Consider the following 27891-nt stretch of genomic DNA (forward strand, 5'->3'; position numbering starts at 1 on the left):
GGAGTTTTCGCCGAAGACCCCCATGCCAGCTGCTTAAAAATCCCAGGCTGGCAGCACCGAGTCCCAGTTGCACGTTATATTTTGAAGAGTGGAGGTGAGGCCCCCCTTCTTCCCCGGCTGGGGCCTAGTGCACAGCAGGTGTGAGTGAGTCCTTCGGATCACCGCGCAACATAGGTATGTACACGCCGAGACCGAGAGAAGCAGGACTGAGTGTGTGTGCGCGTGGGATTCATTTTGGCACAGCTGCATTTCTTTGTATGTCTATCTATCAGATCTCCGTAGCTCTGCGGAGAGAGAGGGCTAGCGATAGGAAATCCATAGCTGTAATGGTCCCCAGGCTCAAATTCTCTGCTAATGGGAATACCAGTCTGTACCAGACACCGGTTTCCCCTTGTAAATGTAGCTGATCACCCGGCTTGGCTGCTCTTGCATTATTCTGTGCTGAAATTTCAGTCTCCGTTTGTGCAACAATGTCGTTTCTCCCAGGTTGGGTAGGAAGGAGAGCGCAAAGCAGATGGACAGGAGGAAGGGGAATGGCAGGGAGGAAAAACAAGAATGGGTCTGCCAGGGTCCCCCTTCTAGCAAGTAATGGGGGCACTGCCTGTGTCTTTTCCCACTTGGATCACACCCAAAGGCTCAAGGCATGTGGGCTGGGGGTGGTGGGGATTGCTGGGTAGCATCCAGCCTTCAGGTGGTGTCTGTTTCAGTGGAACAATATCAGGGGCTGCCTGCCTGAGTGGGGCAGGACAGCCCCTCTCCCCAGCATATGGAGGTAGCGCTCTGCATCCTGCTCTCCTCTATTCTGCACCAGGGACTGTAGCTTTGCAATCAGCAGTGTCCACCCGCGGCTCTGCAGAGTGCTGCAAGGAGGTGGGGGTCTGGGATAACAGAGCTCAAGGGAGTGGTGGGGCTGATGATTACAATGGAGTTGGGGAAATTGATTGAGTTGCGTCTCTGAACATCTGAACCCTGGGGTCCGGGGAGAGGGTTTCCAGGCAGCCCCCTGTACTGTTTGAGCCTGCAGCGAATGAACCCGGTGCCCTCAGCTGCAGTTCCAAAGGCTGAGTGGCCAGCCCAAGCGGCTCCCTCTGAGAGTGGGGAGCGGGGTGCTCCTGATCCCCAGGGCTGCTGGCCAATGCCCCGCAGAGCAGCTCTCAGCGGCCAGGGCTGATAGTTTGCCCCATGGCACAGCGAGTCACACTGGGCTGCGTTTTGCTCCACATATATTTCAGGGCGGAAAAATAAAGTGAGTTGACATCCCAGCCGAGGCTGGCTCCCCGCCCTCCCCAAGCGGAAGATGCCAATATAAACCATGTGAGCTGCACTGAGTTACAGAGATGTTGCTGCCATTTTCCCCTGAGACATGCAGCGGGCAAAGCAAGTGCTCTGGAGGAAGGGAGAGGGGCTGTTCTGAAGATGTTCAGGGGGCCCCGGCATCTCTCCTTGCTCACACTTGCCCAGCGGCTGTTTGTGGATCAGTGACTGACAGGATCCCGGCTCACAGGCTGACAGAACCCCAAAGCCAGCTGGACCCGCTGCTGCTGGCTCGGCTTGCTTTTCCTCCAGCCTGCAGCGCGGGCTTCCTCCCAAGTTCAGGCATTTCCACAGCTCCCTGCTTGGTGGCCCTGGCAAAAGGTTGCTGCTCTCTCTAGCTGCTGTGCAGCATGGTGAGAGTGTGTGGGGGAAGAGGGGCCCTGTGGCTGGGCCACTTAGCACCCCCTAATTAGGCTGCAGTGAAGTCCTAGAGAACACAATGGGGAGGCAGCTGCCTGAAAGCAAATCACTGTGTGGGGCTGTGGGCTAGACAGAAAACTATTAGATCCTCCAGGGATCAGAGTCCAGCCTTCTTAGCCTGCCCCCAGCCACAGCTGCCCGAGCAGCACAGTTCCTGTGTAAATCCAGAGTAATCCCATTGACTTCAGTGGAGCTGCTGCGTATCAAGACCGGTGTGAGATCTGTGTCTTGCCACCCAGCTTTGTGCCTCGGTGCCTGTCTGTTTGCCTTTAGGAGTTGTCGGGTGAGCTCAGTGATGGGGTCTGAGGGTAACGGGGCAATTTCAGGAGGCTGCTAGGCTGGTGACATCTCCTGGCACCCCACATGTCACTTTGTTCTGCTCTAGTCAAAGATCCAGCAGGCACTTCTACACCGGCTGCTCACCGAGGCTGCTCCAGAAAGGTCACTGCCCGACTGCAGCAGCAGAGGCTCAGCACGTTGCCCTGCCAGGGCTGACATTTCCATAAGGTCACAGCTGGCACACCCCTGTTCAATCTCTGCCTTACCATCCACCTCTCCCTGCCTCCCAGCACACAAGGAACAGAGCTTCTCCCAAACCCAGAGTAACCCCAGGGCTGCTCAGATCTCTGGTCATAGCAGGATTCTTTGCTAAGAAGGTTGGTTGCATCCAAGGAATTCTTCCCTCCCAGAGATACCCAGTCACTTTCCCCTGCTGCCAGCTGTGCAACTTAGAGGATAGATTGATGGACAGTTCGGCTCCAAGCCCTTGGGAATGATAAGTACCATGCTCAGGCCGCAGGGGCAGATCAGAGCTGTCCGTAGCAGCAAAGCTCCCCTGCCTCCCCCTCCCGCCACATCCATGCACCAAAGTAAAAACACTGGTAGATATCGAGGATTGCAATATCTCAGGCCAAAGGTTGGCTCGTGTGACCAAATCAGTAACAAGAGAGAAGGGCCGGTAAGATCCCCCCGCAGTGCTTCCCACTGCAGCTGTCTGCTCCTTGGGAAATTCCAACATTTCAGGGAGGGGAAGGGGGAGGGGAGATTGTTCTGAACTGGAACACAAAGCTGATATTTTGAAACTTCCCAGAAAACGAAAATTCTGCAGAATTTCAATTCAGGATTCGCTTCAATAATGTCAAATTGTTTTGATTCAATGCAATCGTGTCATTTCAGTTAGGGAAAATGCTTCTTTTTCATCATTTCAATTCATTTTATTTCTACTTTTATATTATATAGCACTATAGAGTGTAATACTATATACATATGTTGTATTTCATATAAAAGGCAAAACAAAATACATTGAAATGATAAAGTCAGAAGGAAATATTTTTACCTTATCAAAATGAAATGCGAAAGCTGGAATTTTTTGTTTAGACTGTTGCCCATGAAAAAATTAATCAAAATTGACACATGCCCATGAACCGTTTCAATTTTGATGAAACTGCCTTTTTTTTCCTATGGAAAATTGTTCTGTCAAAAAAAAATGCAACCACAGCTCTATCTACTTCCCATTAGCTCTTCTCACACATACCCCTGCCACTTTCGTTATCCCCATTATACAGATGAGGAAACTGAGGCACAGAGTGTGACCATGATTTGTACACTATGTTAATGTTAGAGCTGGGCTTGGACTCAGAAGGTCCTAGCTCCCTGTCCTTGGACTGATGGAGGAGGAGATGGGAAAACCATCTGCTTGCACCTTAATCTGACCCCTTCTAGAGGTGGACACTAGGGGAGGGAGGGTGGCTGGCAGGAAGGGTCACGCATGGGGCATGTGGATAGGCTTGACATACAATGGCTTACACTCAGAGAACCCCGTAAAGCAGATTGTCCAAGAAAGGCTCTTGTGGGGGACCCCACGTGAACCCTGCCTCTTTTAAAGGACCAATGATCCCTTCTCTGCATGTTGCAGCACAAGCTGGAGTTGCTTGGAAAAGAAAGTAACATCTTATGGCTAAAGGGAGGAATTCAATCCCTTTGCTACTCTCCCAGCGGTAACTGGCCAGGTCTCCAGCAGGCATATGACCAGGTGTCAGTATTACAGGGCCTTAGTCCCACCCTTCCAACTCACCACACTAGTAGCGTTCAGGGGCCCGATTCTGCTCTCGCAGAGACCAGCCGTAGAGTTACGAATGAGTTACCCAGTCGTAAGCCCTAGAACTTCCTAGTTAGAGTGGAGGCTTTAATGCCTTTGTAGTTTTGTGCTGCTAGGCGAGGAGTTCATTTCCAGCACACGCTCATGCATGACGCACCTCTGCCAAAGCTTTCCCAAGGAGTTCTCAACAGGCATTCATTTCAGGGGAAGGCTGTGTCTAGACAGGCTGCAGCTCTGAGTTGCTCCTGGACAGCGTGGCATTTCCCTCTTTGCTTGTCAGTAGTGTTGTCTGGAGATGATTAAGCTTTGTATTTTTTAACCACAGATTGCAAAATAGGTTCTGGGCTCCAAAGCTGGGAAGCTTCCCCCCACCCCACCCGCCCCAGACAAAACGCACCATCTCCGTTCCCCCCCTCTTCCTTCTGTCCTGCTCAGCAGGGCCAGATATTACAAGGGTTAAAGGGGTGGGGGTATTGTGTTGCATTGTGTGATTCGTGCCAATCACAACAATTAATAGTGATGTGTGCATTTGTGTTTGATGTGTAAGATTGTGTGTACAAATGTGTTGTTTAAAACATGCATATTTGTGTGTGCTTATGTTAGTGTGGTGTGTAATGTGTCTTACAGAGTGAGTGTGTAGTTGTGTGTACATTTGTCTGTGTGCTAGACTGGGCGTGTTTAGGCATGTGTTGGTTAGAATATGTGTGAAGGTGTGTTACAGGGTGATTGTGCAGTCGTGCATGCATTTGTGTGTGCATTTGAGTGTGAGTATGTGCCAGTAGTAGTGTGCATTATGGGCTGTTAGAGGCACATACCCTCAGCTAACAGCCCAGGGTTTTAACCTGCATGCGTGAGAGGGAGAAAGCCGCCTTTGCTAGTGATTTGGAGTCAGATAGGACAGGATGAGGCAAGAGGCTGGAAATCTGAGCTCTGAGGCCATTTCGTCATTAGAAACCCTGGCCAAAAACACACACAAAGAGACTGAAAGAACAGTAGATGCGTTGAACAGAGGGGTGCCCGGGTCAATGCACAACACAAAGCAACAGCAAAGGGATGGGCTGAAGTTGTTGTTTCAGTCATAAGGACCCCAGTGACTTTCCACCCAGCCAGGTCCTTCAGCCCCCCACCAACCCCACCAACCCGCTGCCTTGGGACTGACGCAGGTTCTCCTGGGATGCTGCCTATATAAACCATTGCCCTCTCCCCGACCAATCAGCACCCAACATCGCTTGACCTTGCCTAGCAGTCCTGGGCGAAGTCAGAGGGCGATGCATGTGCTCAGCACCTCTCAGGGTTTCCTTCTTACCCTGTGTCCCAGGGTGCAGGGATCCTGAATCGCTAGCAAGTGGGTTCCTTTCCCACCTGGTGGAATATGCCATCAGAGCAGAGGGGTTAGTTGTCTGTGGGAGTGCCCACTAAAATGGAATGCCTAATCCCAAATGAACACCCCCACGATGCAGGGGGGAACGCCTTGTGATGGGCCTCCCCTCCACTCCATATGGTAGGAGCTGTGGCCACATGACGGTGAAGGGGAGTTTCTGGCTATAGGTAAATGGAAGGTGAGAGCTGTCTTGTTTCAAGAGGCTGGGTCGGAGCATATTACAAAAGCACCAGCCTGGGGCCTGGGCTCTCCCAGAATAGCAATGATGGACGCCCTCTCTATAGGAGAGAGGGCAGAGCAGAGATGGGTGACGTGCACTTGGGGTTATGCAGCAGAAACCATGCGTATGTTTGGATGTGTAGGTGTGCAGGGACACGTGCTTATGTGCATACTGTGCAGGTGAATGCATAGGCAGCACCCAACTTCGTGTGTATATGCAGGAACAAGTATGCCTGTGATTGTGTGTGTGCGCACGCATGATGCACGCAGCTGAGTAGGTGGTCGCAGACGTAGACATGTATGTTTGTGCATGTGTCTATGTATGGGTGAGTATGTTTGCGTGCATGTTGGTGTATGTATGCCAGCTGGCGTGTGTGTATGTTGGTGTTTGGGTGCACACGCAGTGTGTAGTTATAAATGTTTGTGTGCGAGCAACACAACCTTTCATATGCTCTGTTCATTTTGAAAATATTGAATGTAACCAATATTTATTAAATGAAGGATTGTATGTTAATACTGCTGACTCTCAGTATCAGGCCAGCACAAAACACACACCCATCAACCCAACCCATAGAATACTTGGAGATCCACAGCAAAGGGTTATGTAGGTGTGTTTGTTTGGTGCATTTGACAGCACTTTTGGAGAGCTAGTATCTCTGTTTCCCCTTTACAGGGGGAGCAATCAGTTTCTCCCATGCTAAAATGCTCCATCAGGAGGGGCGCAGGAAAACCCTTACAGCTTATAAAAGGGATTTTATTAAAACAGGTCAGCTTGTGTGTTTTGAAGCAAATGGCCATTTTAAAAACGTAGTCAGCGTCGGAAAATGCAAATGGCCAGTGCCCCCTTTCCAGAAGAGTTATTTGAGCTCTTTACACTTTCTGCTGTTACTGCTCGAGGGTCAGTCATCAGACGTTTAGGCCCCAACCCCGCCCACACACACGTGCGTCACTGGCGTTCAGTGGCACCACTCACACAAGTAAAGTTAAGCATGCACATAACGGGGTTTGCAGGCTCAGGGTCAAGGATGTTTATTGCAGCTAGAACATGTGCTTAAAGCTATGAGTGAGCGTATTCTCAGTTGGCTAGGCTAGTACTAAGGGTATGTCTACACTTCAAGCTGGGGGGGTGATTTCCAGCTTGAGCAGACATACCTGAGGCAGTTCTGATTGAGCTTGTGCGGTAAAAACAGAAGGGTAGCCGCAGTAGGGTGAGTAGCCTTGGCTACACTTCTATTTTCAGTGTGCTAGCTTGAGTAGACCTAGCATGGGTATATCTCCTCGTGCTGGAAATCACACCCCCACTCGGAGGTGTAGACACACTGCAAGTCTCAGCTCAAACCACAATCTGGCCTGGTGCTCAGGTACTGAAGTGAGCAGTTCCCCCTTTATATGTGGTCATTGGAACTGGAAGAAACCAATGGACACAATCAGCTGCCCAAGTTACCCTATGAAGGTGCAGCGATGTCTTTCTGTCTAATCGAGGGGTAATCCTACCTCTCACTAACGTACTGAGTTCCCAGTTCTCAGCCTTTGTGGCACAGATTCCATGAGGAGTTTTCTTCGTTCCCAGCCTGAACCTTTACACTGTCCATTTTCCTGTGTCGCTACCTGCTACCTTGTTAGTCTGGCTGCAGCTCTTTGCTTCTCCTCACACCCTCACTCATGAATTCGACTTCCCTTCTTTCAGACCCTCATTTCTTTCTGTCACTTAAACCTTTCTGTGCCTCTTTCACTTTCTTTTCTGAACTCCTCTGAGCCAAGCACAGTTGGCCACCCCTAGGTGTCAGAACACCTTCTCCCATGTGCATGCACACAATACAGACACGTCTTGTGTGGGAAGGTTTAACAAATGGCCTTGTGTAGGAGGCATAGTGTGCGCCGTGATCTGCTAAGAACAGGCTCCTTTTACTTCTTACACAGGCTCAAATTAATTCCAGTGAGCACACTTAACTCTTAGGTCACTGGTTTTATAGAGACCCTCATCAATCTGAAAATCCTAACCTGTCTGACAATGCTGCACCCGCTAGAGTTACAAGTAGCCCCTAAGTAATTGAAGGAAGTGAGACCCTTTGTCTCTGTTCATGGTTTGCATTCATCAGCCCTTTGTCATCGGCACCGTCCGACCCCTGGAGAGCTCAGACCCCAGTCCTGCAAGGAGGGCAGCGCCTGTGCAGATCCCATCCACTGCAACGGGCCCCATACAGAGCTCATGGTAGAGGTGCAGACCAGTCAGTTTCTCCCTTGCTGAAAAGATCCTTTTATAGAGATATAGCAATAGCAGAGCAGAACAAAGCCTTCTTGCAAAAAGAATGATTTTTAAAAAAATCAGGCCATGCTATTTAAAGGAGCCGCTGTCAGAAAAAGTCATTTTTAACCATGAGTTTGTTAAAAAGACTTGAATTTGACCGTGTCCCTACACATGCCCCACGTTCTGATGCGGTGCCCCCCACCCTACTGAGCAGCTGTGGGGATGAGCTCTGAGGGGAAGCCCTCCCAGATTGGAAGAAGAGTGGTCAACAGCCCAGGCCTTGAAGTTGGAGGAGGGAATAAAGCAGAAGAAAAATCAGGTGGTGGTGATGGAAGGCTCCTGGGAGGTACCTCTCTCATGGGGGGAATGACATCAATACCTGAGTCTGAGCACCCACTTCCAAGTGTATTGGATCAAGTGGCTTTTATTAAAGAGCTGCTCCAGCCTCAATAACTCGCTGGCTGCCCTGGATAGCAATGCAGAGAGGAGCCGACGCCTCCTCAGACCGAATTCCTCCTAACACATTATCCTGCCAGATAAATTAATGAGCTTCCCTAGGCAGAGGTGGCTCTATGTTTTTTGCTGCCCCAAGCACGGCAGTCAGGCAGCCTTTGGCGGCTTGCCTGCGGGAGGTCCGCTGCTAACGTGGATTCGGCGGCATTTCTGTGGGAGGTCCGCTGGTCCTGCGCCTTCGGCGTACCTGCTGCTGGATTGCCACCGAAGCCGCGGGACTGGCAGACCTCCCGCAGGCATGCCGCCGAAGGCTGCCTGACTGCCGCCCTCTCAGCGACCGGCAGGCTGCCCCCATGGCTTGCCGCCCCAGGCATGTGCTTGGAGTGCTGGTGCCTGAAGCTGCCCCTGTCCCTCAGCCCCACAGCACGCTGCTGCAGACTTCATACACTCGGAGGCTCAGCACAGGGAGATGGGAGAACTGGTGGATTCTAGGATCAAATTTTTATTTGTGAGGGAAGGGAACAGGGGAAAGGCAGGTTATTATTTAGTCTCTGGAAATGGACTTACTCCTCAAGTGTGGACTCACCTTGTGGGGGTTGAAGGTTTAGGGCTCAAATCCAGCTGTTGGCAGGACTCAAATCAGGGACATTCAGGGCCCAAGGGTCTGATAGCTGCGTGTCCCACCTCCCCCGAGGGATGGGATTAGGGCCCTACCCTTCTCTGCTTAGCAGACTCGTCAGCATAGGGAGGCGATGCTGGGAAAGCCACCAAACAGCAAAGCTCTCAGTTGCTCAAGATGCTACCCATTAAAGGAAGTGGTTTGCTAATGGGACCCATACAGTTTCCAGTACATCCTCCCCTCCCCACATTAGCTTGGGTATAGGACAATCAAAAGGGAACAGCCACTTAATAAACACAAGCTAGCATGGCAGCTTAATGAGCACCAGCCCCACCATGAGTGGGACTCTTAAAGGGGAAGTTGCATGGATCTCCATCCCTGCTCCCCACAAAAGAAACTTTAAGGATTCTATTTTGCTGTCTCCTCCATGCTGCTCACTGCCCAGTCCTGCAGTCCTTGCTCGGACGAAGGGTAAGCAGGCTGAGCCAAGTAAATATAGCCCTGTCAGTCTGACTGATCCTAGGCAAGATATTGCAGTTGCGGATACAGGACTCCATTAATAAAGAATTAAAGGAGAGTAATATAATTAATGCCAATCAACATGGGTGTATGGAAAAAATAGATCCTGTCAAACGGATGTGATGCCCTTTTTGATGAGATTACCAATTTGGTTGGTGAAAATACTAGTGTTGATGTAATATACTTAGGCTTATGCAAGGCTTTGACTTTGTACCGCACGCCATTTTGATTAAAAAAACTAGAACGATGTAAAATTAACATAGCACACGTTCAATGGAGTAAAAGCTGAAGAATGGATAGGTCTCAAGATGTAACTTTAAACAGGGAATTATCAGCGCGTGGGCATGTTTCTAGTGGAGTCTGCAGGAATTTGTTCTTGGCCTTGTGGTATTTAATGTTTTTATCAGTGAGCTGGAAGAAAACATCAAATCAGCACTGATAAAGTTTGCAGATGCCACAAAAATTGAAGAGGGTGGTAATAATAAAGAAAACAGGTCACCAATACAGAGCACTCTGGATTGCTTGGTAAGATGGGTGCAGGCATACACGATGTGTTGTAATACACGTAAATGTATACATCTAGGAACAAAAATGTAGGCCACACTTACAGGATGAGGGGGCTCTATCCAGGGGAATGGTGACTGAAAAAGTTTTGGGGTTCGGGGTGGATAATCAGATGAACATGCACTCTCAGTGAGGCTAATGAGAGCCTTGATACAAATCCATGGTACGCCCACATCTTGAATACTGTGTGCAGATGTGGTCGCCCCATCTCAAAAAAGATATATTAGAATTGGAAAAGGTTCAGAAAAGGGCAACAAAAATTATTAGGGGAATGGAATGGCTTCTGTATGAAGCGAGATTAATAAGACTGGGACTTTTCAGCTTGGAAAAGAGACGTCTAAGGAAAGCTATGATTGAGGTCTATAAAATCACGACTGGTGTAGAAAAAGTAGATAAGGAAGTGTTGCTTACTATTTCTCATAACACAAGTACTAGGGGTCACGAAATGAAATTAATAGACAGCAAGTTTAAAACAAATAAAAGCAAGTATTTCTTCACACAACGCACAGTCAACCTGTGGAACTCCTTGCCAGAAGATGTTGTGAAGGCCAAGACCATAACAGGGTTCAAAAAAGGACTAGATAAATTCATGGAGGATAGGTCCATCAGTGGCTATTAGCTGGGATGGGCAGGAATTGCGTCCCTAGCCTCTGTTTGCCAGAGTCTGGGAATGAGCGACAGGGGATGGATCACTTGATGATGACCTGTTCTGTTCATTACCTCTGGGGCACCTGGCACTGGCCACGGTCAGAAGACAGGATACTGGGCTAGATGGGCCTTTGGTCAGACCCATTAGGGCCGGTCTTATGTTCTTGGATGCATAGCAATCTTGAGTAGGAGGACAGAGGTTATTTCATTTCTGCACTTGGCAGTTGTGTGACCACTGCTGGAATACTGTGTCCAGTTCTGGTGGCTACAATACAAGAACGAGGTTGATCAGTTGGAGAGGTTTCAGAGAAGAGCCCCAAGAATGATTAAAGGATTAGAAAACATGCCTTACAGTGCTAGACTCAAGGAGCTCAATCTATTTAGCATAACTAAGAGCAGATTAAGAGGTTAAATATCTACAGGAAGGAACAAATATTTCAATCTAGCAGAAGAAAGTATTACACGATCCAGTGGCTGGAAGTTATATATATATATATGGAGGTATACCCATCACATAGAGCTGGAAGGGACCCAGAAAGGTCATCAAGTCCAGCCCCCTGCCTTCACTAGCAGGACCAAGTACTGTTTTTCCCCCAGATCCCTGAGTGGCCCCCTCAAGGATTGAAGTCACAATCCAAGGTTTAGTAGGCCAATGCTCAAACCACTGAACTATCCAGTCTGGATATAAGGTGCAATTTTTTAACAGTGAGGGTAATTAACCATTGGAACACTTGACCAAGGGTCATGGTGGATTGTCCAGCATTGGCAATTTTTAAATCAAGCTTGGGTGTTTGTCCAAAAGATTTGCTATTTTGGGCATGTTCTCTGGCCTGTGTGATACAGGAAGTCAGACTAGATGATCACAAAGGCCCCTTCCGGCCTTGGAATCTATGAATAGCTCCCAATTTAATGGGCATTTTGCCAGCATCAGGAATGGGCCCTGCATTACCAAAGTCCTGATGGGTCAGTGGAAGTCATCTCCTGTCCATGCAGCCAGAACCTCCTGCCTGGTTCATTCTGTGACATCCCAGCTGGGAGGCTTGAGGGCCTGGGACATCACCAAGGCTGAGGTGTGCTACAACTTCATGGCATGGGCCTGGGCAGGAGGAAGAGGAGGCCAGGAAGTATTTGTAGCAGGGGGAACAGCAGAATGGTCTAAGCCCGGGATAAAGAGCTAATATATTAGCCAGGTTTCTTCTGCTATAGAGCTTGGTGCTTTGTTTTTAATTCTGTGCCCTCTTGCCGGCTCCCTCTGCAGCTTGTCTCCCTTCCCACCAGCTGGAGGCACTGGTGGCTTCACACCTCGTCATGCCTCAGCCATCCACATGCATCCAGGATTCTGACAGCCAGGGATTTTTATCCAGGCTACTTCAACCTTTTGAATGTGACTCCAGAGATTTCCCTCTTCATCTCTCCTCTCCTTCCTTCCTCTCTCCCGCCCCCCAATCGCATGGATCTAGCTAAAAGAAAACTGGCTCCAGCAGGCCCATTGACGTGACTGTCTCCCCTGGGAATTCACTCTGCAAATTACTTCCTCTTTGCTAGGAATGTGATGTGCAAACAGAGCAGGAGTTGCTCCCAGAGCCCCTAGCTCACACGCCCCAGGAGCACTGGGGGAAGTGGGAAGGATGGGGGGCAGGGGAGAAGGTCATCTCAAGACTTTTGACACAGAATCAAGGCTACAGTTTTTGTTTCCAGACACAATTTCCTCTGCGTGTCCTTCCCCGCCCCTCACTGCCACCCCCACCCTGTGCCTGCTGCTGAGAAGGGTAAGGGGCGGGCCTGAGCATGAGAGGAAGGGGGGAGAGGTGGGCCAGGCCCAGAGGCTGTGCGGGTCTGGCTACTGGAGAGTAGGGGAGTGAAGGCGGCAGGGTGGGGAATGGTATGATTGTGGTCAGGCTGGTTGGGTGGGGAGGGGACTGGGAGCAAGGGGAAAGTGGATGAGGCTGGGAGAAAATGCGAAGGGCTGGGAGAGAGGCCTGGGAGAAAGCGGTGGGGTGGCTGCTGTCCCATCACATCTCAGTCACCCCTGCACTGTTCAGGGGGAGGCTCCACCTTGAGTTGGCCGAGGACCCAAGGCCCATTTGCTGCCATCCCCGCTTTTCCTCAGGAGGCCCCGAAAGCTGCACTCGGACCAGGGATGCCCCCGCCTAGTCCTGTCCGGGGCAGGTGGCAATTGGGCCCCATCCCCTCCTGGCCTGTTCCCATCTCTGGCCCTAGTTAAAGAGCCCCCAGGCTGAGCGGGTGGGCAGAGAAATCCAGTGCTGGGTTCTGACAGAATGAGGGGTGGTAGGCAGAGCTAGGAAATGTGACTGAGGTTCTCTATAGAAATAATGGATTGAACCTTCCTCCCCCACACCGCACTGTGTCCATCCCCCCAAACTGTGTGTGCGCCTCTCTGTACCCTTCCCCGCTCCCCATAGTGCGCGCCATCTCCCCCAGTGCCTTTCTTCCCCTCCCACCAGAGTGCACTCTCCCTCACTCTACCTGCAGCATGGTGAGGTGGGGAAGATCGGGCCCATGGTGGGGAGGACAAACTCCCATGGGTGGGAGGGAACTGGACACACAGTTTGGGGTCTTCCTGTGCGTGGAACTGGCCTCGGACTTTGGTTATTATCAGAACTTTTTGCTAACAGGAATCCCATGTACCACAGTGCTGGCTTCCCGTCCTAGGCTCCAGCTGGCCCCATGGCAGCCTAGCCTTAACTCACCAGCTGCAGGGTTGTGAGGGGAGTCTGTCTCCATGACAAGCCCCCTGCCGTTTCAGGGAGCCACAGCAGCCAGTTGGCAGGTGCATCTGGCCCTGTAAGACTGAGCACAGAGCAGCACTCTCCCAGCAAGAGGATGAGAATCTTTGGAGGTCAGAGGGAAGGGCAGGAAGAGCCCCCCACCCTCTTTGCAACACTCCCCAACCACAATGCTAACCCCAACTGCCCTGTTACAAAGTGGGGGCAAAGTTGTGGGTCAGGGGAGAAACTTCTGCTGTTTTTTTGTTTGTGTGTTTTACCCTAACAAATGCACCAATCCCAAACACATCACATGCAAACACATCATTAGGCATAAATATTTCTCTCTGAAGTGACTCCCAAAGGCCCATTGTTCTGGGTGTGAGACAGACCCAGAGAAGAGAGGATTCCTGGCCACAGGGCTTACCATCTGTCATATGCAGCCTGCGCGCACACACAGTATACACATCATGCACATCTTGCTCCACACCCACACCCATGATATACACACAGCCAGTATACACATTGTGCACATCGTGCACACACACGCACACACACACACACATACCACACGATATGCACACAGCCAGTAAACACATCATGCACATCACACACACAGCCAGTATACACATTGTGCACATCTCTCTCTCTCTCTCTCTCTCTTTCTCTCTCTCTCTCTCACACACACACACACACACATGAGATACACACAGCCGGTATACACATTGTGCACATCACACACACACACACACACACGATATACACACAGCCGGTATACACATTGTGCACATCACACACACACACACATACACGATATACACACAGCCGGTATACACATTGTGCACATCACACGCACACATGCTATACACACAGCCAGTGTGCACATCTCTCTCTCTCTCTCACACACACACACGATATACACACAGCTGGTATACCTGTCGTGCACATACATATACAAGCTCACATCCATGCACATCCACGGTGCCTTCCCATGGCCTCGCTCTCTTCGACAGAGCTGTGGCCTGCAGTTTGGAAGCTCTCAGAGGGCACGTGCGTTTGCCCGTCATTCTCACAGGGAGTCTAGTTCCCAAGCATGGGCACTAAAATAGGATGTCCGTCCCTGGCATTGCTTGCTCAGACCAGCAGCGGGCGTGGGTACCATGAGCCCAGAGGATGGAACGAGAGGCATTTCCCAGCCTCTGCTTCCAGATGTCTTCACATCATCTCCCCTCTGCACTCATCCCTTCCTCTAAGCCATTAAAACCTGCTCTCTGTTCCTGGCATTATAACTGATCCCAGCAAAGCCCACAGAGCAAGAGCAGCAGCATGAAAGGCCCAGGACTGAATCCCCTGGGCCCCCTTGGCTTGCCCCCAGCTCAGCCCCAGGAATCTGCCTTGTTGACCATAAAAGGACAGGCATTTCTCATCCCCTGGAGGGAGGATGGGAAAGGAAAGGCAGCGCTATTTATAGTGAGCATCAGGGCCTGGACCTGAACTCCGGGTTAATCAGCCTGCCAGTCTGGGACCAGATTGGGATCTCTCTCCCGCTCTCCTTTTTCTCATAAACCCTTGATTTAAACCTGGTGATGAGGCAGGTTTGGGGGAAAAGCTCTTCTATGCCCCCCACCCCCCCGCCGCTTCCCAACCACTCTCCAGGGCCCCAAAGGATTTCCGTGAGGAGCAGTGGGGGCTCCATGGAGCTGACAATCCTTGTCTGAAATAACACTGCAGTATGGGAGCAGTAGGTACTGGGCTATATACGGGAGGAGTGTTTATAAGGGGAGGTGCAGTGCTTGGCAAAGAGAGAGACACGTCTGCCTGAGCTGAGATAAACCTGGCTTTGAGACGTGCCAGTAAGAGCTAAGATCACATCAGGGAGGTCTCCCCCTCCAGCTGTCTTGCCTCTGTTCCATCTGTCACAGAATGACACTGGTTCTCAGGCTGATCCTTGCAGTTAGAGCAACCAAAGTGCCTGGACAGAGGGCGAGATTCTAGTCCTAGATCCCCATGTCTTCCTGGCACATTGTCCAATGAGCGTTGCACAGCCGTGGGGCACTGGGCGGCAGAGAAGAGAGGTCAGGTCCAGGTGCAAGATTGCAATATTAGCTAGTGCTTTTCAGCCTGCAAACGCCCCCACTGATGCTGGGGAAAAAACCCCGAGGAGGGATCTCACAGGGGCAAATAGGATGGCTCAGGCAGGTTCATCCAGGAATGTGCCAATGCCACAGCTAGGAATATGTAAGGGAAACTGAATACAAAGCACAATCCACCGAGAGTTCCCCAGACAGAGCTGCAGGTTAGAAGGCCAGTGAAGCTTTTCAATTGGGCTTTGGATGTATTAATGCTGGCAAAACACATGGAGTTCCCTGAAGGAAGGGTGCTAGAGAAAGCAATAATGCCTCTTTGCAAAGTCCTGCATTGTGGCCCAAGCTGGGGAGCCAGGAAGGCCTGAGGGCTAATCATTGCTCTGCCACAGACCTGCTGCTGGGCAGAGCCACCTAGGGAAAAGTTTTGTGCCTGTGAAAAACACCAGTGACAATGAGAAAGTTTTCATTTGTTTCAACATTTTCTTGGCTTTCTTTAAAAAAAAAAAAGAAATCAAAATTTGGGGGGGCTTTTGGTTGCTGAAAACTGAACAAAATTAGGATTTGGGGATTTCAATTACAACAAATTTAGGGACAACAGCCATTGCCTGTAGAAATGGCCTTTTTTTAAAAAAATCAATTTTTTAAAATTGAAAAATGGTTTTGAACAAAGAGTCCTTTAGCATCCACTGTGACCAGCTGGAGATCCCTCTGGCCCAGAGGGCTATCTTGGGAATCCAGCCAGCCTTGTGATCTGTCTGTAGCAGGGCTCAGTTCCTGGGAGGATGCACACAATCCAAAAAGACGCAGTTATCCATTGGGCCTGGAGATATCCCTAACCTGGATCCATGTCTATAACGAATGCAGGAAGAAACACATTCATTTTGTTAGGATGGATCGGCAACCTTTGGCCCACAGCCCGCCAGGGTAAGCACCCTGGCGGGCTGGGCCGGTTTGTTTCCCTGCTGCATCCGCAGGTTCGGCCGATGGTGGCTTCCACTGGCCGCAGTTCGCCACTCCAGGCCAATGGGGGATGTGGGAAGCCGCGGGGATTTGGGGGCTGTGAACGCAGCAGGTAAACAAACTGGCCCGGCCTGCCAGGGTGTTACACTGGTGGGCTGCATGCCAAAGGTTGCCAATCCCTGTGTTAGAAACATGAGAAAACAGTGGGCCAAAATCATCCCTGATATCCATTGATGTGAGGGTGGGATACCATGACTCATGGCTCCAGGGCAGAGTGTGCATCACCCTGCTGAGACTAGATTCTGAGCCCTGGGCTACACTTCAAACTTAGACCAACATAGCTGTGGCATTTAGGGGAGTGAAAAATCCACACCTTGGAGCACCATAGCTATGCCAGCCTAACCCCAGTGTAGATGCAGCTAGGTTGATGGAAGATTGCTTCTGTCACCCTCGCTACCACCGTTCATGGACGTGGTGTTCCTGCAATGACGGAAAAAACCCTTCGCTCGAGGTAGACTGTGTCTACACTGTGGGGTTTTGCCAGCATAGCTATTGCACCATAGCAATCCATAGGAAACCAACCCCCTCCACTAGAGGGCAGCTGTGTGGTCGAGGGGTCCAGGAGAACTCTGGTTTAGATGCTCTGGGGACTCTGTGGTGACCTTGGACAAGTCACTCCACTTTCCTGTGCCTGAGTCAGATCCAGCTAGGAAATGGCGTGAGAAGCAAGGACCTCCCTGCTCCCTAGACATGGAGCCTCAGCCCTGCTTCCCTGCCGAAAGGAATTAGGGAGAAAAATAAATATCCACCTTGACTGAATTGGACTTGTCAGCACTGGTTCTCCACTTGTAAAGTAACTCCCTTCTCTTCATGTGCCAATATATTTATGCCTGTATCTGTAATTTTCACTCCATGCATCTGAAGAAGAAGTGGAGTTTTTTACCCACGAAAGCTCAGGCCCAGCATTTGCTCTGCGCTCTTCTTCAGGGACTGGAAAGGTCTAAGCATGGGGGGATCTTCCCTCTGGCACTGGAGGGAGGAATAGTTCCCAGCAGATGTTTCTCTTCCAAGCTCCGTAGGACGCGCGGCCCTGAGCATTCCAAGAGTGCTTCATGGCATTTCTTCGGCTGCCGTCTCCTCCCTGGGGACAGCAGCTGAGCCCTCAGAGCCCTGCGTTCAGGATGACGAGAACTCTCTGCTTTGGTGTTTCCCACCAAGTCGTTTGGTGCAGGGCAATGGTGGGGCTGGGAGTGGGGCAGGAGCTGGGAAGCTCCTTGGAGGCTGTCCCATGAGCAGGACTTTGTGAATTCTCTGCGGGAAGCTTTGATTGCCATCCAGAAGTGGGGGACGTGCCAGCGTGGCTCTGATCTCGGAGAGCAGAACATGCCCTGGGCCTCTTGGTTTGGAAGCAGCAGGAGGAACGTACAGCTCATTACTCGCTTGACAGGAGTAAACCCACGCAAGCCTGGAGCTGAAAGGAGGCTCCCTCCCCAAATGCCAGTTCCCTCCACTGCATGCATCCTGGTTTGTTATTGTAGGGTTGTGCATGAGTGCTGTGGCCATGTACATCTTGGCTTGTTATGCAGTGGTTGATTCTGAGTGCTGGGGCTTCAGAGCCTGGTTTATGATTGTCAGGGTTCTTAACAATAGTGAGGCAGTGCACATCCTGATTTGTTATTGTAGGGCTGCTTATAAATGCTGGGGCTGAGCATATCCTGGTTTGTTATTGTAGGGTTGCTCCTGAGCACAGTGCTATTAGTCCTGTTTGAAGGGCAAGGGTGACCCAGTATTAAAGCATTTCCTTGGAAGACCAACCCCCACCTGTGAGGAGTCCCAGGCATTTTGCACTCAATGCAGAGAGTGAAGCAGGGCTCCACAGTCTGCCGAGGTCCACCGAGCACAGCAGTTCCCCTGAACTGCTCTGGGGGGAAAGCATGGGAGAAAATTAAGCAGATCATCCTCCCAGGAGCTCTGGGAGACAGCTGGGCCCTCTTCACCCCTAGAGCTCACAATCAGAGCCCGCACTCCGGGGGCAGCAGTTTAAATCCCCCATTCCCAGGGGATGGGGGAGCTGAGAGCGTGTGAGACTTATGATCTTTAGACCAAAGCACGGAAAGGAAAGAGTGGGAATGGGGCTGAGCAGCCAGGGAGCCCCAGGGATACAAATACCCCTCGGGTCAGCCAGCCACTGCCTTTCTCTTCATCTTTTCTGTTTGCTCCTCTGTCCTGGGCCAAGTCTCTTGTCTTTCCTTTTAAACTGGAGGGGTGAACCCCTGTGTGCGTGTGTGTCAGTGCATGCATTGGGCACATGTGTGCTGGTGTTTACGTCTGTGTGTGTGTGTGTGTGGTCCCTTGTTCAGAGACTTCTCTGACCTAAATGGCTGAGTCACATCTGTGCGGCTGCTGCCTTTCTAACCGTTCAGGGAGCAGTGCAGAAAGCAGCCATTGGCCCGCAAGTCAGTCTTTCGGTGCTATACCTGGAGCAGCTTCCGGCACATCGCAGTGGTGGCCATCAGTGTCTGTATTGCCCCCTGGGACATGGGGTGGGAACTAGGACCAGCCAAGGCATCTTCAGTGCAATGCCCAGGGTGACTTCCTGGGTGATGAGAACCTCATCACTGCTCTAGTGCCTTCCAGCTCAGCCTAGTCTCACTGCCGGGGCCAGCCCACAGTAGGCCTGGCATATACGCTGAAGCTTTCTGCTCAGGCACTGCTGCACGCAGTGGCTCATACAGCCTTATGCACACCTAGGAGCCATCCACCGATACTGGCTTCACTGGGCCCAGTCGCTGGGGCCCTCACTGGCCACGGACTCTCACACATATCCCATGTGCCGGCACACGTGGACATTTGCACACACACACACACATGTGCACCCAGAGTTGTGTGAGCGTGCCTGCACAGTGTGTGAGCACGGGGTCACTAAAGGCTTCACAGGATGGTGGAGCCAGGGCTGGAGTGTGTCTATTGCTCAGCTCACATTACAGACGCTGTCCTTGTTTGCACCGCAGGCTTCCCTCTGGTGTCTGCTTGCTAGGTCCTTAGAGCGGACTGGGGCACTTGACTGGTTTACAGGGCAGGGCAGTGCGAGAAGGGCTGGTGCTCCCCAGGGCACTGCAGGGGACCTGGCGTCAGTTGGGAGGCCTGACCTCCCAGTGCCTGGGCGAGGAGTGTTCTGCAGCGTTCCAGTGCAGCCCCTTTGGAGGACTCAGGCCTGACAGGTGTCGGGGGTGCAGAGCAGCGGGAAGGATACTAGTGGGGGAGATGCTGAGCAATGTAGGAGCCAGTGGATGCTTGTGCGTATCGGGCACTGTAGCTATCTGTGTGGGATTGAGGAGCCCCAGAGGAGCACTCTCAGCTTGTGCCTCACACTCTTTCTCCCACTGCGTTACACTGACCTTCTCCTGCTGCCCACAGATACTAACAATAACAATGATCATAGATGTACCAGAACCAGCCCCCTCCCAACTTCTCCAAGCCAGGCGTTGGGGGGGTTGAGAGCCAGCGCCAGCTCTGAATGTTGCAGCTCGGGCCCAGCTCTAATAATCACACTGCATGTTGCCCTTCTTCCAGCCTCTCATCCCTGTGAGCGAGGCCAGTATTAGTTAGCCTGGTTTTACACAGCTCAGCTTTGCTTGGCAATTGTCTGGGAACACGGTTGCATCTGGCCTGGCTGTGCTCCCGCTCAGGACAAGGCTGGTGCTGGGCCGGGCCATGAGAGCCCGTGATCCCAGCAGAGTTCCCGTCCCTTGAAACACCCCACTCTCGCCGTGTATCCACACCAGCTTGGCCTCTGGCCCCTCCAGGCCATACGGCTGCAATGTCCCAAAAGGCCACAGAGCTGAGAAGCAGCTAAACTCATGACACTTGTGACTCTCAGCTGCGTTTACATTGATATCCTGGCTGGCAAGCCCTGGTGATGGGGCCTTTCCTGGCTGCCTGTTGATCTCCATTCTCTCTTTGTCTCTTACAGGCATGGGATGCAGAGGACACTGGCTGAGTAAAGGAAGCAGTGCACAGCTGACAGCTTTGGAGAAGTCACGACTGAAGGCTGCCTGAAGAGGCTATCGAGTGACCCATTAAGGGGGACAGCCTCAGAAATCCAGGCAACTGGCAGCAGGTCAACATAGCCTGTTAGCATAAGCTGATGGTCACTAAGCATCAGCATCTGTCAACGCACACGCCACCACTTCCAAGAACTCTGACTTTCTTGTGACATGTATGTACTCTCTCTCTCTCTCACACTCACTCACACACACACACACACACTCAGGCAAGCACCCACAGACAGGCATATGCACAGATACGCTCGTATTTACCAGTTAATGGACACGATCTTTAGCTCGTCAAATTGCCCCAGACTAACTGGATTCTGTGGTCTTTTGTTTGCACTTCTATAACCTGTCCCTCAGTGTTGCAGAGGGGTATTTACAGGCAGATAAACAGGTATGTACGAGAGCTGGCTCTGAATCAGAATCCCTCCTCTAATCCCTGGTTCTGAGCTTGCAGCGCAAGCGGACTCAGAGCAAGCACTGAATCAGAACAGCCCAACGTCTGGGAAAGGCTTGTCCAGATCTGGGCCCTGGGCTTTTGTTCCAGTCCGGCTCTTGTCCATACGCGGTGTGAAATCCCCGTGTGGAGAGGCGTCGGGTTTTGCAGTGTGGTAGTGTTATACACAGGTAAGAACTGGGGATGTGGTGTAGGATGATTCTAGCTTATACGCACAATTAGCTGGAATGCCATTGTCCCCCAAGCCAGTTTTTGGTGCAGGATTATTAGGCACTAATAGTGCCATGGAGCTAGTTTAAATGTTGTGTATAAGGGTCGGTTAATGGGGCTGTCGTGCGGTATGTATTCTCCCACTCAGGTAAGTAGGCAAGGTTAGTTATTCACTAGATCAGGGGAAAGCTGGCCTCTTTCTATACAGAATACAGCACAGGGTAGCTTCAGCTTGAGGCCCCTATTTGTGTGTTTTCTTTGGTGCTAGGGTAGCTCATTGCCTAAAACTCCATCCTCCCCAAACTGGCCTCCGACCTGCCTACTCTGAGCTGGGATCTGCCCCCATCTATTTGCCTTATGTTGTTTGGCTGCATTGTCACTGGCGGGGTTCTCTGGTGAGCTGACACATTCCCTTGCTGCTGTTGCTCATGTTCTGAGTAAAAAAATGCCTTTCTCCGCAGATCGGGAGGGTCAGAGCTGGTTCCAGGGTTTAGACAAAAAAAAAAAAAAAAGCCGCAGTCACGATCTGCAGCTCTACCGCCGCCGCTTCAGTCTTCAGTGGCAATTCGGTGGCTGGTCCTTCACTCCGAGAGGGAGTGAGGGACCCACCGCCGAATTGCCACCAAAGACCCAGATGTGCTGCCCCTCACTGCTTGCTGGGCTGGTGCCTGGAGCCGGCCCTGGGGAGGGTGCATCCCTCACAATGGGCCAGGCCAGGTTTGTATCACAGCACAGAGCAAAGGTTTGCTGTGTGGCTCATCCCAGAAGAGGATGCTCTCTCCACCTTGGCCTGGCTGATTGCCTGGAGATAGGAGACTCCTGGGATCTCTTTGCATATTGCATCAGCATCCTCTCCATGCTAGCCAGGAGGAAAGAGATGTGGGTGAGCATTCTGAAAGTTGGCTGCCTTGTTATCATCCTCTAGGTTCTCCTGGGAGTCCGTGTCCCATTTTCCTTGTGTGCGCGGAGCCTCTCTCTCTCAGCTAGTCCTTTGGTGAGTGCCATGCTGAAATAAATTTGTTAGTCTCTAAGGTGCCACGAGTATTCCTGTTCTTTTTGCTGTCTCTCTGACTCACGGCAGATTGATTTCCAAACCTGGCTGCAGCTTGCTGCTCGCTTGCCCAGCTAATTCTAGGCCTGGAGATAACACCGCAGCTGGAAATGTTTCGACGCCCCTGATCTTTCAGGGCTGTGCTTTCAGCTGGCTTGTTCAAACCACTTCAAGGCTGAAACCTGAAAGAGCTGATGTGGTAAGCCAGTCTGCTCTGCTTTTGTCCAGCCCCGGTGACTACAGAGAAGCCAGGAGCAAAGCTTGCAGCTTGCAATAGGAGAAATGTACCCTGGCCAGGACAGGGTGAAGGTGTTGTGTTAAGAGGGTTTCTCCCATTTGTGTGATGATCTCTGTGATGTCTAGAAAGGTGTTGATTTCTGTGGTGCGGCTGGAAAGGCTGATCCGAGCCTGTGTGTCTGATACCTGGTCTATTGGCTGTTATAGGTGGGTTGCCTGAAAATAGCTGGGGGAGGCTGGGAGAGCCACTTTCCCAGCTGTTTTTCCGATTCTGCACAAGCTTGGCTTTAATTTTGCTCTTTTCTTTCCCTCAGTGAACCTGGACACATGGGATTGGTTGGGAGCATGGGGGCTGGTGCTGGAGAAGGACCAGGACTCTTGGTACCATTGGACAGCCCTAGTTCGTTGGAGTTAGCTGTAGAACTGACACCTGGTTTGCACTTTGCTCAGCTCCGTGGAGACAGCTTCTTTCCTATGGACTCCAAGCCAGGATCCACAGGTTGGATATAGGACATAGAGGAGGCGCTGCCAGCACACCGGATGGAAGGAACTCCAGCCTAGGGAGCTGCCATCTGCTTCTTGTCAGGTTGTTGTGAGCGTCTGTTCCTGGCTGCCTGCTGACGGAGGTTGCTGGATCCCAGCATGAGAACGTTGTTATGATAGATGGTGTGTTTACCGCTTTTCATCCCTGCTCAGGATTGCACAGGATGTTAGTGCTTTTCTGGGTCTGGTCTCTCGCCCTCCCCCACTGTCCTTTTGCTCTCTCCACCCACCTCTTTCCCCCTCCCTACCTCCCGCCTCCAGTGCTCTCTGTTGCTACCATCTATGGTTCTGATCTATGCACGCAGGCCTCATGGGATTCCTTCCTGAAACACCTCTGCCCGTGGGGTTGGCCTCTCCTCCATGCGAGTCAGGCCGCACAAGTCAGCTCCAGGGGGGACAGATGGGATCAGCGTTGGCTCCTAAGCAGGTGTTGGCCAGCTGTGCAGCCTCTGTCATGATCAAGATGCGCTGTTGCTTCATTCAAGGATGAGGATCAGAGAGGCTGGTTTAACTTCCATTAACTCTTTGATGCCTGAGCCTTTCCCAGCTGGCACGTGTCCAGGGATGGGGAACGTGCGGGGAAGGGGGTTGAATTTGCTGACATGGGAGACCCAATGCCCTGGCCCTACCAGTAGCCAGAGGCATTCTCCCTGCTGCTGACTTTGCAGATATCTCACTGTGAGTTCTGGCTGGAAGAGCCCAGTAGCCCAGGGATACCATACAGACATCAATAGTGCCCCAGTAACACCTCCCCTGAGCTCTTGGCAACTCTGCCCAGGGAAGAGCTCCAGCAACACCCCTCAATCCATCCCCACATCTGCTGCAAATCCCGGGGCCCAGAAATCCACCTCTGTCGGCTCTCCTGCTTGGTCCGATGGGCGCAGTCTCCTCCCAGTGGCCCCCAGCAGCAGGGACGGTCCAGCTGGCATGCTGGGCGGGCCCTCGCCTCCAACCCATGCAGCCCCCGCTGCACGCAGCACTTTGGGAAATGCAATGCAAACAGTTTATGCTGGGATCAGCTCTCCTCATAAACACACTGAGATGCTTCCAGTTGCCTGAACAGCCCCCAGGCAGGGCTCAGGGCCTGTCCTGCTCTTTGTCCACAGCAGAAGGGCTGATTAATGGGCTTCCTTCCGGAGGAAACCGCAGTCCTGCCCACTCCCACTCCCTGTCCCCACAGCAGGACTCCCAGGGCCACCCAGTCGTCTGCAGCCATGTTTAGTGCAGGAGGCATAAACTACATGCCAGCTCAGCTTCAGAGAGACAAGAGCCTCCACTGCCATATACGGGAACAAAGAGGCCTGGGAACGACAGTCAGGCCTGTTTACTTTCTCTCCTCACCTCCTGCTCCCTTTTCATGGTGGATTGTCTGTCTATGTAGCTATCTCTGGGCTTACCCTCTACCCAGCACCTCGGTATCTGGGCCTCATGGCTCTGTGGCCTTTGTCTGTTCTTTGCTTTTCAAACAGAAGCTAGTGTCCTTTCCCCAGGAGCTTCACCCGCCGGATGACAGCCCTGGAGCCAAAGGTCCCTGCTGAGCCGCAGAACGTACCCGGCTAGGCATCCCCTGCCCACCCTGACCTGGCAGAGGGCACTGCAGTCAGGCCCATTCAGCCTCTCTGCTGCGACTGCCAACAAGGGGCCAGTCAGGGTTGCTCGCGGTGGCCGTTCCATGGGGAGGTGACCTCAGAGCCTCCAGCCAGCCTGCGCTTGGAAAGGCAGCAGCTGGGGCAGTGAGCGGTAACCCCAGCGAAGTGCCTGGAGTGTGCTGGTACAAGGCCTCTGTGAACCCTGGGCTTCCCCGGAGCCCTCTCCCCCAAGGAGTGTGCCAGACTCACCCTGTGCTGGGGCAATGGCAAAGTATCTCCCCTCCCCACAGCGTCTGTACATCGGTGTGGGTCTCCCCAGGCTCTTGTGAGCTCCTTGAAACCCAGCGCTGAGCCTGGCTGTCCAACTCCACACTGCTCACGTCTCTCCTGCATGGGTACCCCCCACACTGACTCAGCTCCCCAGCACCTCTCCCAGCATAAAACCCAGGCTGGCTCTTTGCAGGCAGCCTTAGCCCATGTTTCATTAGCTGCTCCTACCCCAGTACACAAGTCAAACAGCCCTTCCCTGCCCTTGGCTGTACAGCGCCTTCCGCTGACCCACGGCCGCTGCTGCACCTTTGCCCCACTCTGCCCGAAACCCCTGTGGGAACCGCTCCATCTCACAGCTGACACACTGTGTGATCAGGGCAGGTGACAGCAGGAGGGGGCTGGAAACAGACACACACACACCTGCTGAGACACACATATATACACCTATCCTAAGCCAGCTATACCCAGCCACATACACACACACACACACAGACACACACTCACATAGACACAGTGCTCGCTCTCTCTCTCTCTCACACACACACACACACACACACACACACACACACACACGTCTGCGCGAAGAGACCGAAGCTGGATGGCTACAGCTGGAGCTCTGTCAATGTCTCCCAGCCCAAGGTGCAGTGCTGCATCTCTGGTCAGTTGTGAGTCTGAGATGAAGCACTGTAGCTCGGGAAGGGAGGAGCTGTGCAGCAGAGGGACAGGCAGCCGTTCAACGGGCCGCACGGGAGCCCAGGCCAACAGGCCTTATGGCTCCAGGCAGCAGCTTCCCTTGATGGGCAGCAAGACGGGATGACTCCCCACTTGGGTTCAGACCCATAGGGTTTGAACTGGGGAGAGAAACCCCCAGGCCAGGCACCTGGGGCTCAGTGCAGAGGTAGAGGGAAAGGTCTCTAGTACCAACCAGGACACAGGGTGCTCTTCTGGTTCCGGTCGGGCAGGGGGAAGGTTAGGAAGGATTTTCAGGAAGCCTGGTATCTAGGCGGCCCCTAGTTGCGCTGCAGTTGCCTTCATTGCTGGCTCTAGGGCTGGGTTTCCAAGAGCTCTGGGTGTGCACGTGTGCATGCACCTGTGTGGCTCTGTCGGCAGAGTGAGTGTGGGTTCCCTCCCCTACAATGGGCAGAGTGTGGCTCGCCCACCCTGGCTGCACTTTGGGAACATTCCCTAATGCTCAGCAAGGAGTTTGGAGCAGAGAGGAGCTCTGGGGAATGAACCTCACCCATTACAAGAGCTCAGATCTGTTAGGACTGGGCAGGAGATGTTGGGGGGAGATGGACTCCATGGCAACAAGCCCTCCCAGGGCTGGCCCTTCGAGGAGCCTATGGTGCAAAGTGCTGCTCTCTAGCTGTAGGGCAGAGAGACATGCAGGAGGTAAAAGGCAGTGGCACACCCCAAATAGTGGGCTGGAGCTGCGTGATTAGGACCTGTGGGCTTGTGCTGCACCCCCCCCCCCCAAGTCCCCTGGGGATGCATGGAGTGTTAAGGGGGATTCATCTTCCTCAGGGGCGGGGAGTAACTTGGCTAAAGGAATGAAGGAGAGCGAGGGGGAGGAGGGGGCTGACTGGGGTCAGTGCAGGGCGTCCCTGCAGAAGAGTCACAAGCTGGGTTTGGACACGTGTGCAGCACTCCCTCAGGGTAGCACCTGGAGCTGTGGATGGCTAAAGGACGCTCAAGTACTGGGGACGGCGGAAACCACACTTCCTCTCCCCGCCGTGTCCTCAGGGTCCAGTTTTCCCAGGAATCCCTTAGGCACTATGACGGGGATTCCTGGAAATACTGTTCTTGAGGCCATGGCTCAGCAGCTGGAGAAGACCTGCCCCCTGCCGATGCAGAGACCTCCAGAAGTCAGCGGAGCTGGAGAACAAGGTTTGGAAGCACGTCTGGGGATTCACTTCTGGCAATGCCAGGCTGGAGGATGGGAGCATGGCCGGTTTTAGGGTGATTCAGCTGATTCCCTGGAATCGGGCCCCGCGCCCCTAAGAGGGCTCCGCAACGTCCCAAAGGAGCTGCCGCCGAAGTCCCGCCACTGTCTTCGGCGGCATTTCGGTAGAGGGTCCATCCTCCGCAGCATCGATTGAGCTGCCGCCGAAGACAGCAGCGGGACTTCAGCGGCAGCTCCTTCGAACCTAAAGCCGGCCCAGGATGGGAGGGAGGAGCTCTCCAGTGCTGTCATGCCATGGCCATGCTGGGTGTGAGGGGTGGGTGTGAGCCCTGGTTTAACTCACCCCAGCTCGGCCAAACAAGGTCCAAGCCCAGCCAAGTGCACAGAAGCTATTGCACCCCCCAGACCACAACTCAGCACAGTGCAAAGAAATCTAGGGGGACCACCAACAGGCCCAGGAGCTGCCCTGTGTGCTGGGATCCTGCAGGAACGGACCCTCCTCCTTTATTAGCTCAGAGCTGGGGGTCGCCCCACTCCCTAGTGTGCTGCCATCACGGCTGTGGGGTGAGTTTGTGTGAGTAAAGGCCTCCCCGGGGTCCTGGGTGTGTTACTTGGCCGCTGCTGTGTAAATAAAGATCTGGGCTCATCATGCAACTTGTCCGTGGCTGGTTTTCTCGGGGGGGCGGGGGGGGGGTGAGGGGAAGTCATGCCCCACCATCAGCAAGTGCAAACAGGACAGCCTGGGGCAATCCACCCGCTGAAGCCTCTGCCCCTCCTCGGCAAGGAGCAGCTCAGCGAGGCAGCTCTTTGGTTCCGTACTCTAGGGCTGGTCACCACCTAGTGCCATAGGGCCCTGGCCTAGTTACGTTCCTGGTGCTACCCCAACAGACATGTTAAATGATCACACTAACTGAAGCCCGCACAGGGCTGCCTTCCATAAGGCTGTGCCGAGAGCTTGGGATAGGCCCCAGAACCCAAATCCCCAGGGCAGGGGGCCTCTCCTCATTCCCAGCGACTCCTCTCCATTTGCTTGAAATCGCCACGCCACCCCTTGGTCAGCTTCACACCTGTGGGAGACCCTGATGCCCATGGGGCCGACTCCTCAGTAATGCCACATCCCAGGGAATCACTAGTTTTGACGTGACTGGAGCTCTCTGATTGCCTGTTAATGACGGCCTCCTCCACCCACCCATGTGGCATGCCCCAGATTAGAGCGTTCCCCATAAGCCATCCTACCACCGCAGTGGGATGGCTGGTCTCTTTCCCCCTGCCTCCCCGCCCCAGGGCCTTCACTGGGAACTTGAGTCGCTCACGCTACCGCCA

At 52.7% G+C, this 27891-nt stretch overlaps 1 long non-coding RNA gene across 1 annotated transcript; it reads left to right on the forward strand.

Moving 5' to 3' along the window:
* Positions 1-6: 6 nt before the first annotated feature.
* LOC120369694 lies at positions 7-24034 on the forward strand. The gene is made up of 3 exons (XR_005583343.1): positions 7-174; positions 20230-20702; positions 22578-24034. It is a non-coding gene; the product is annotated as an uncharacterized LOC120369694 (long non-coding RNA).
* Positions 24035-27891: the final 3857 nt, after the last annotated feature.

The sequence above is a fragment of the Mauremys reevesii genome, linkage group 8 (assembly GCF_016161935.1).
Source record: "Mauremys reevesii isolate NIE-2019 linkage group 8, ASM1616193v1, whole genome shotgun sequence".
NCBI classification, from domain to species: Eukaryota; Metazoa; Chordata; order Testudines; family Geoemydidae; genus Mauremys; species Mauremys reevesii.